Source organism: Megalops cyprinoides, chromosome 3 (genome assembly GCF_013368585.1).
Source record: "Megalops cyprinoides isolate fMegCyp1 chromosome 3, fMegCyp1.pri, whole genome shotgun sequence".
Classification (NCBI taxonomy): Eukaryota; Metazoa; Chordata; class Actinopteri; order Elopiformes; family Megalopidae; genus Megalops; species Megalops cyprinoides.
In genome coordinates this window covers 42869678-42877450 of record NC_050585.1, presented here as the reverse complement: position 1 = coordinate 42877450, position 7773 = coordinate 42869678, and positions in this window count along the sequence as shown.

Here is a 7773-nt window from a genome sequence, read left to right as displayed (position 1 = left end):
AGGTGACATTTCAGAACATTTTCACACAATTAGGTATTCATAAAGGTATTTATATTTCTATTTTTATTCATTTTAATCACCCAATTATTGCTTACCACATTGTTTTGTACATACAAGTCAATCTAGGCATGCATTTTTGATCTCAGCACTATGTTTAGTAATGATGCTTGTTTATGTGTGGGTAGCGGTGTCCTGTTTATGCAACTTTTCGTGCTACTTTATTAGATGCACTATGTTGCAAGTTGCTCTGTAAGAGAGTCTCTCAAATTACAATAATGTAATGCAATTAGGTATTTGAAAATCTGGAAATGCAAAGTCAATCATGTAGACTATAAATGTTTGAGGTGCCTTTGGAAAGAGGTTCTATCACCCCATGTTACCATATGGAACATGCTCTCTCTCAGCTGCAGCAGTCAAGAGAAGAGTTAGTAGTGAATATAATGGTGGAGCATCTGAACACTAGAATGAATGAGTGATAAAGAAACGAGCGTTTAAAAATGTAGCCTGCAAGTGATTTTGTATTCTTGTTCAATGCTGTTCCTGGGTGTGCAGTGAACCATAGAAATTATTGCATTTAAGAAGGTTCTGCTGGCTTTTATTTTTTTTTGCTTTAGACAATGCAGGTGAGATCGGATCCAGGGTTTAAAATGCAGAGCCGTGATCCAGGGCTTCCCCATGGTTTCTTTCACCTCTTATTTTGCCCCCAACCCCATCAAAATTATGGGGGATAGAGTGCCATCATTTTGAATGTGTTTAGAATGCATTACCAGGCTGTTTAATACAGCAGGGAGGTGATCACACAACAGGATTCTGACTCACCGCTTGTCAGTTCGGCACAACAGCGGACATCGACACCGTTGCTAAGCAGCAATCTGAGACAGATAGAGATTTTCTTTGGAATATTTGACCAGCTAGCTCAACTGACAGTGGTAATTCCATAAAGTCCATTCCATGTTTAAACTCTGCAGAGCAAAAACAGAATTATTAATTTCTTAATTGCTTGTATTAGTTTGTTTACTCCAGATGTTCTGGAGTAAACAAACGAATAGTGGATTTCTGTGTTTACCAGCTCGGTATCAACTACATCTCATGGGCTGAGTTAGATGATGGAACCAGAGTGGTAGATTAATTTTTTCCCAGGATTTGCGAATGATAAAGACAGGAAAATATAAAATCACTACTCATATAAAGGAAGAGTCTATTTTTCTTCACTTACCCAGTGAAAATAGAGGCTGCTGCTTTTGAAAGACATAAGTTATGAATATAGTTTCATTCACATAGACATTCTTAAATTGTACACTGTGCCCTTTTTTGATGCAGCATGTTGAGACACTGGCCAAGCTTAAATCACAAAAGCACTGGAAATGTTCAGATTTGTATGGTTTATTCTTTGTACAAACACTCAATGGAAAAGGAAGAAAGATAAGATAGAACTTTATTGATCCCACAGCGGGGAAATTCACTTGTCACAGCAGCATTAAGACAGAGGTAGAAAGGTGCAATGTGCAATAAGTTAAAAAAATACAAAAATACAAAAGAAAAAGCAACGATATATATATACAGAAGTCAAAAAGCAAAGAAATATATATAATGATTCTGATTACAATAGCCTTACTATGCTTACTATGCCTTACTATGCTATTTGTATGCATGCATCTTTCCTGTTAATGTTCACTGCTATGAGCCTGCAGAGGCAGTCAGAATGGTCATGCTTCTCGTCCCTTGTGTGATGGTTTTGCTCATTGCTCTCATAAAAGTCAGACAAAGGGCTAAATCCACTGCTAACTTTTCCCTTTACAGACAGAGGAGGGCTGGAATCTGGGGCTCATGTCAACTCAGTTGCAGTAAGCAATGTATTCAGTTCATATAAGAAACTTTATGGATACGGCAAGTAATGAGAGCATTTAAATGTGATTACTGCATGCTATTCTACTATTGTGTAGAAGACAGCGCAGGTGTCCTTTCTTTGTCCTCACCAGCACAGGCAAAAGACAGCCGGCATAATCGATGGCAGATGTGTGTTTTCCAGTGAATAATTCATGCTGTTTCAGGCTTGCTGTTTGTAGTTATGAAGGGGGAGAAGCTTTAAGGGACTGAAGAGTACGCTTTTGTTTAATTTCCCATGATTCGATTCAGCGGATCGGATCTGATTAGCTCGGAGTGAGCGGGCGCAGGTTAGCGACAAGGAAGCAGCGACGATAAAAATCACGAAAGAGAATTGCTGTAGGATATCACCCCGCGGAGAGAAGCAGGGGGCTCTGGAGAGGCGGCGAGGTCATGACTGCCACATGGGCAACGCATTTGGCTATGCGGCTAAAACGTGAGCAGAAACGAGAGCCGCGGATTCCGACCCTGCGGCGCACTCACCTCCCTTTTCAAATCTCACTTCCTGTCTGTGCTTTACCTGGCCTCGAGAGAGAGAGAAAGAGAGAGAGAGAGAGAGAGAGAGATGTGGGGGGGAGGGATGAGAGACGGTGCTTTTGATCGGTCAGTAGCGGGGAAGCGCTGGCGCAGTGTTTCGTGACTGGAGGTGACGGCCGCCCCCAGTGCCGAGCTAATGAATGCTGCAGGGAGCCTGCAGATGGGCCGCACACCTTACACCGCCTGCCCGAAACTTCAGACACAGGCACCCGGGGGCGGGGAGCGCTCCGAATGTGTAGTGTAAGAAACACGTGGGTGGTGCAGCTTAAGACGGCAGCGCCTGAGCACATGGGAACATTCGGAGTGGAGCGGAGCACGCCGTTCGCTCGGGGGGGATTACGGTCTCAGTCTCCCACGCCTGCAGGGAGAGCTTAATTGGTTTTATGATTTAATATTTTAGATCTAGTAAAGTAGGGATGGGATTAAAATCAGCAAGGCACAGATGTACAGTGGCCATTGTACCACTGTATCCACATGTGTAGGAACATTTTTACATCAATCAACACGAATCCCTATAGTGAAGCTAACTCATACATAGACATTATCCAAAAAATGGCATCTCCTTACAGCACAGTGTCCCCATCACCCACACTTCAGGCTGCAACTTCATTATCTTGAGGTGGTTGTCCTTTCAAGTAAAAACCAACCCCAATCCCACTTAGTGTTGGCCATCAGGCAGGAGAGGGCTACAGGGTGATAAGGGGCAGTAGTGTAGCATAGTGGTAAGGAGCAAGTTCATAATCGAAAAGTTGCTGGTTTGCCTGCCTGCTGAGGAACTGCTGCTGTACCCTTGGGCAAGGTACTTCTATTGCCTCAGTATCTACCAATATAAATGAATTATAAATTGTAAAAACTGTAACCTATGTAATTTCAAGGATATAATCAACACCCTGTATAAGGTGTTACACACCTGGCAACAGAGCTCTATTTCGGTTTTGTAGCTTTTCATGTATTACCTTTTGAGGGCAGTTCAGATGTCCCCAAATTGCCATTTCCACTTCAGACAAACCAGCACAAGCTACTCTGAAATCAGGGCTTGGATCAGCCAAAATAATCTAACTGCAGGGCGCAATCATGAGAGTTCCAAACGGAGCTCTATGCTGTAGCCCGAAAGCTCTCCCCTTTTCATCAGGTAAGAAGCCACATATGGAATGTCCTTGAATCTGGAGTGGTGAAAAAGCTGCAAATGGTCGTTTTTTTTTTTTTGTGCTTACTGCCTATTCAAAGAGACAGACTCTGGCCCCACCCCTGTCTCTTACAATTAGAAGCAGAAGCCCAGACTGAGAGAGGTCACATGCTGAGCCTCAGGAGTGTGTGATGTATGCTGGCACGGCACTGGAAAAACATAGCATGGTGCAACTGTTGTCCAATACGGCGCTGGATTTAAAGTGGTGACAAAATAGATATATAAATAAATAAATAAAATGTTCCTGTCAGCATGCGTTAGGAGCGGACACAGAAAAAAAAAACCCCACTCCTGCAAGACCGATCTCGTCCACTAAATATGCACGGGCAGTCGCTCCCAGAATTACCTCTGCATACAAACTACGACATTACCGCTGGCCACTGCCAGCCTTGCTCCAGTGTGCAGAGCCAGGACAGGGGACAACGGCTTCATTAATGCTAAGCAGCGGGCACGGCGAACTCTGCCAGGTACACCATCAGGGAACCTGTCTGGTTATCATCCGTTAAATTGCACCCTGGTACCTTCGGGGAGCTCAGGGCCCAGGGCAGGCCAGTCTATCTGCAGTGTCATAGGCTGTCACAGCAGCAACTGCAGCACTCTCTCCTTCCATCTCTCCCTCTCTCTCTACCCTCTCCCTCTCCCTCTTTCTCTCTCTCTCTCTCTCTCTCTCTCTCTCTCTCTCTCCCTCTCTCTCCCTCTCTCCCTCTCTCTCTACCCTCTCCCTCTCTCTCCCTCTCTCTCTCTCCCTCTCTCTCCCTCTCTCTCTACCCTCTCTCTCTACCCTCTCCCTCTCCCTCTCTCTCTCTCTCTCTCTCTCCCTCTCTCTCTACCCCCCCCCCTCTCTCTCCCTCTTTCTCCCTCTCTCTCTACCCTCTCCCTCTCTCTCTGCCTCTCTCTCTCTCCCTTATTTTCGCCCGTGCGAGAATGTGCTGGAAATGAATGGTGCTTCAGACGGGCATACTGCCGTGCATTTCATTCCAGCTTTCAACACTCCTGCCATCGTTCCTCTTCACACCTACGCATAAGGACCCCTTGGCAACCAGCTTTATAATTGTATGTGTGCCTGTGTGCGTGCATGTGTGTGTGTGTGTGCATGTGTGTGTTCCTGAGCTCCTCTTTTCATTAATTTACTTGGCATTAGCTGTACATTAGCTGTATGTATATATACGCATGTGTTATATTTCTCCAATGACAAATGTGCATCAAAAGTCCTTGAAGTAACAATAAAAAAGCACACGCACACACAAACACACACAGTATACACAGTATATACATACACACAGTATTGCTTTCAGCAAAGCCACTTCACCTGCAGACTAAGTTCCCTCACTGTGTGCAAACCTTATTTCGAGCAGAGTGGCTGAGGCACAGCTGCGAATGAGTGTGGTTTGCCGCATAGAGGTGAGCTATTGCAGGACATAAATAATTGCTTACAATTGCTTTTGGGAGGTGAAACGTGAAACAGCCAAGCACTTACCCTTGCCACAAAAGTAAAATGAGATACATTAGATGGTGGAAAGGCTTCATCACATTGAGATTAGTCTGAGCCTTAGTGCTCTAAGCTGTCACAGGCACTTGGCTGTAACCATATCAGACATAAAATTCACTAATGTTACTTAACAGGAAGACAAATAAAAATATGATTGAAAATATGAGTAATTTACATAGAATAACAGATAAAAACCCAAGCATGGCTCATGGTGTTTCTATTTCATATAGCTGATTTTTGATTGCACGCATACTTTTATCATTTACAGCCTCATACTGATTGCCAACAATTTATAATAACTTCCATACAATGTCAAAAAATGGGTTGTGTGTGAAAGAGCTGAAGGGCTGAATAAAAGACTGGGTAGAGTCAGCAGACATCTGACACAATGCTGAAAATGACACATACTTCCACACCTTTCTTTTCACATGCTAATTCATGCAGAATATTTGTTTCAAAGCAAGATTTGCCTGTGTCCTTGTGAAGGAGCACCTTCACCTCCCCCCAACACTGCTGATTTTTATAATGGTCAGGTGTTTAAATGTGGGTGTATAAGGATTTTGTCTTTCAGTTTTCAACCTTGTTAATTACTGTGCTCATTTAAATCAACTCCATTTCAAACTGGTTAATTTAACTGTTAACCATCCGATTGGATTTGTTGTTGTCTTTAATTGCGTGACATCATTAAGCTAACAGCCAGATATTGGTTAACAAGCCACACCTTTTTCATTGGCCTGTGGATAAATATAGGTGTGTGGCAACAGCACAGGGACCTGACTTTAATTCAGCACTTTGGCTGTGTGTGTATGCCGGCTGGTACTTGTGTTTGTTGTTTTTTCATACAAATTATTGTTTTTGTAAGTTTCACTCCCTCTGTGCAATATTTCGGCCAGAAGCATTGGCTAGCTTCTTTATAGTCAGCTCACTTCTGTTCTGACTTAATTTCCCTGTTGCTGGAGAATGGAAGCCTTTTGGCTCTTGCATGTCTCAGTAATAGTAAAAGTAGAGTGAGGGAATATTTTCAGGTCTGGCCCATTGTGTGCCACACCGTGGGTGTCCTCTGCCTGCTCTAATGTCAGCCTTCATCATGGCACGGTCTGAAAAAACTGTCTGTACCATCACAATGCTCAGGGACACCTACCTGTCTCTATTGGACACAGTGAATGTGTTCTGTATCCACTGGGAGACATGCGCACGACATGAAATCAACATGTTATATTACCGTATATTATTGTCATTTAGCAGATGCTCTTATCCAGAGTGACTTTACATAGGGTACAATTGTATTCACTTACACAGCTGGATATTTACTGAGGAAACTGTGGGTTAAGTGCCTTGCTCAAGGGTATAACAGCAATAGCAGTACCCTTTGGGGAATCAAACCACCTCTCAGTTACAAGTCCTGTTGCTGATCACTACACCACACTGCTGCCCACATGTGCATGTTACTTTACATTGCATTACATTATTTTCATATAGCGGATGCTCTTATCCAGAGTGACTTGCATAAGTTGCAGTTTTATCCATTTATACATCTGGATATATCAACATGCAATTTTTTTGATTGTTGAAGCACTAGATTGATCAACAGCCAAAATACAGGCGATGTAGGACAGAGAAGGGGATATATATTTTTATGAAGCGTACATTTTTCACAGTGCCTCACGGTGTCAGATTTTCTCAGTCATCAGGCTTCCCTTTGATTTAATCTTCCAGTTTGCTTTTGCCCAGTTCCTAGCTTTCATTGTATGGGTCCTCTCTTTTCATTTTCCAGGTTTGCACTGTTTCCACAGGGGATGGCGATGTTCATATGTAACATAGAGCTCACCATGACAACGACTGGACTGACAAGTGGCTTAGTTATTTTATTTATTTATATCTTTTGAAGGATCAGACTGATCAGCAGAGAGAAAAGTGAATGAGCTCTGGGCCTCAATTTTCCACAAGAAGGTTCTGCTTACATTTCACCTTTTTCTTTTCCTTTTACGCAACCACGATGGCTATAATGAAATGTGAAGTGTGCCTCAAGTGCCCATCTCCCTCAGTGCACAAGCTGAGCATGTGAGTTGTGGATATACGCCTGCTATAATAGGATTCATGGTAAGAGCACTGGGCCACTCAGGACCCAGAGAATGATTATGTATTATGGGTTTTTCTTTGGAGAGACCCTTATGTGGGGGAAACATACAGAAATGTTATTCATATGGTCAGCTGGATATTTATAGGTATAATTCACAATGATTGCCTTCAGAACTGCAGTGTCTCGTTTGAGATTTGAACATGTAACCCTCTGGGCACACCTCAGTTCCATAGCAACTACGCCACACTGCTGCTTGCGACTCCGACTTTTTCCTATTAAAAGAAAAATATAAAAAACTTATTTGTTTTAATACTTTTGTCATTGGGATTGATTTCCTGCCGTGGATCATAATAATTAAATTCCCAATTTCTGTCGACCGTAGAGACACCGCTCCGAGTATGAGGTTTTACCGCCTGTCTCAGAAAAAGATGATCACATTAGATGATCCTCTCAAGCGAACCTTCCCCGCTAATTCAAAAACATATTTTTCACCCAACGAATAAAAGGTTGATCCGCATCTATTGCAGGAATGAGAATGAATCGCGCGGTAAACAAATGGTGACACATGCTGATTGGTCTGGGTTTGCCTTGTCATAG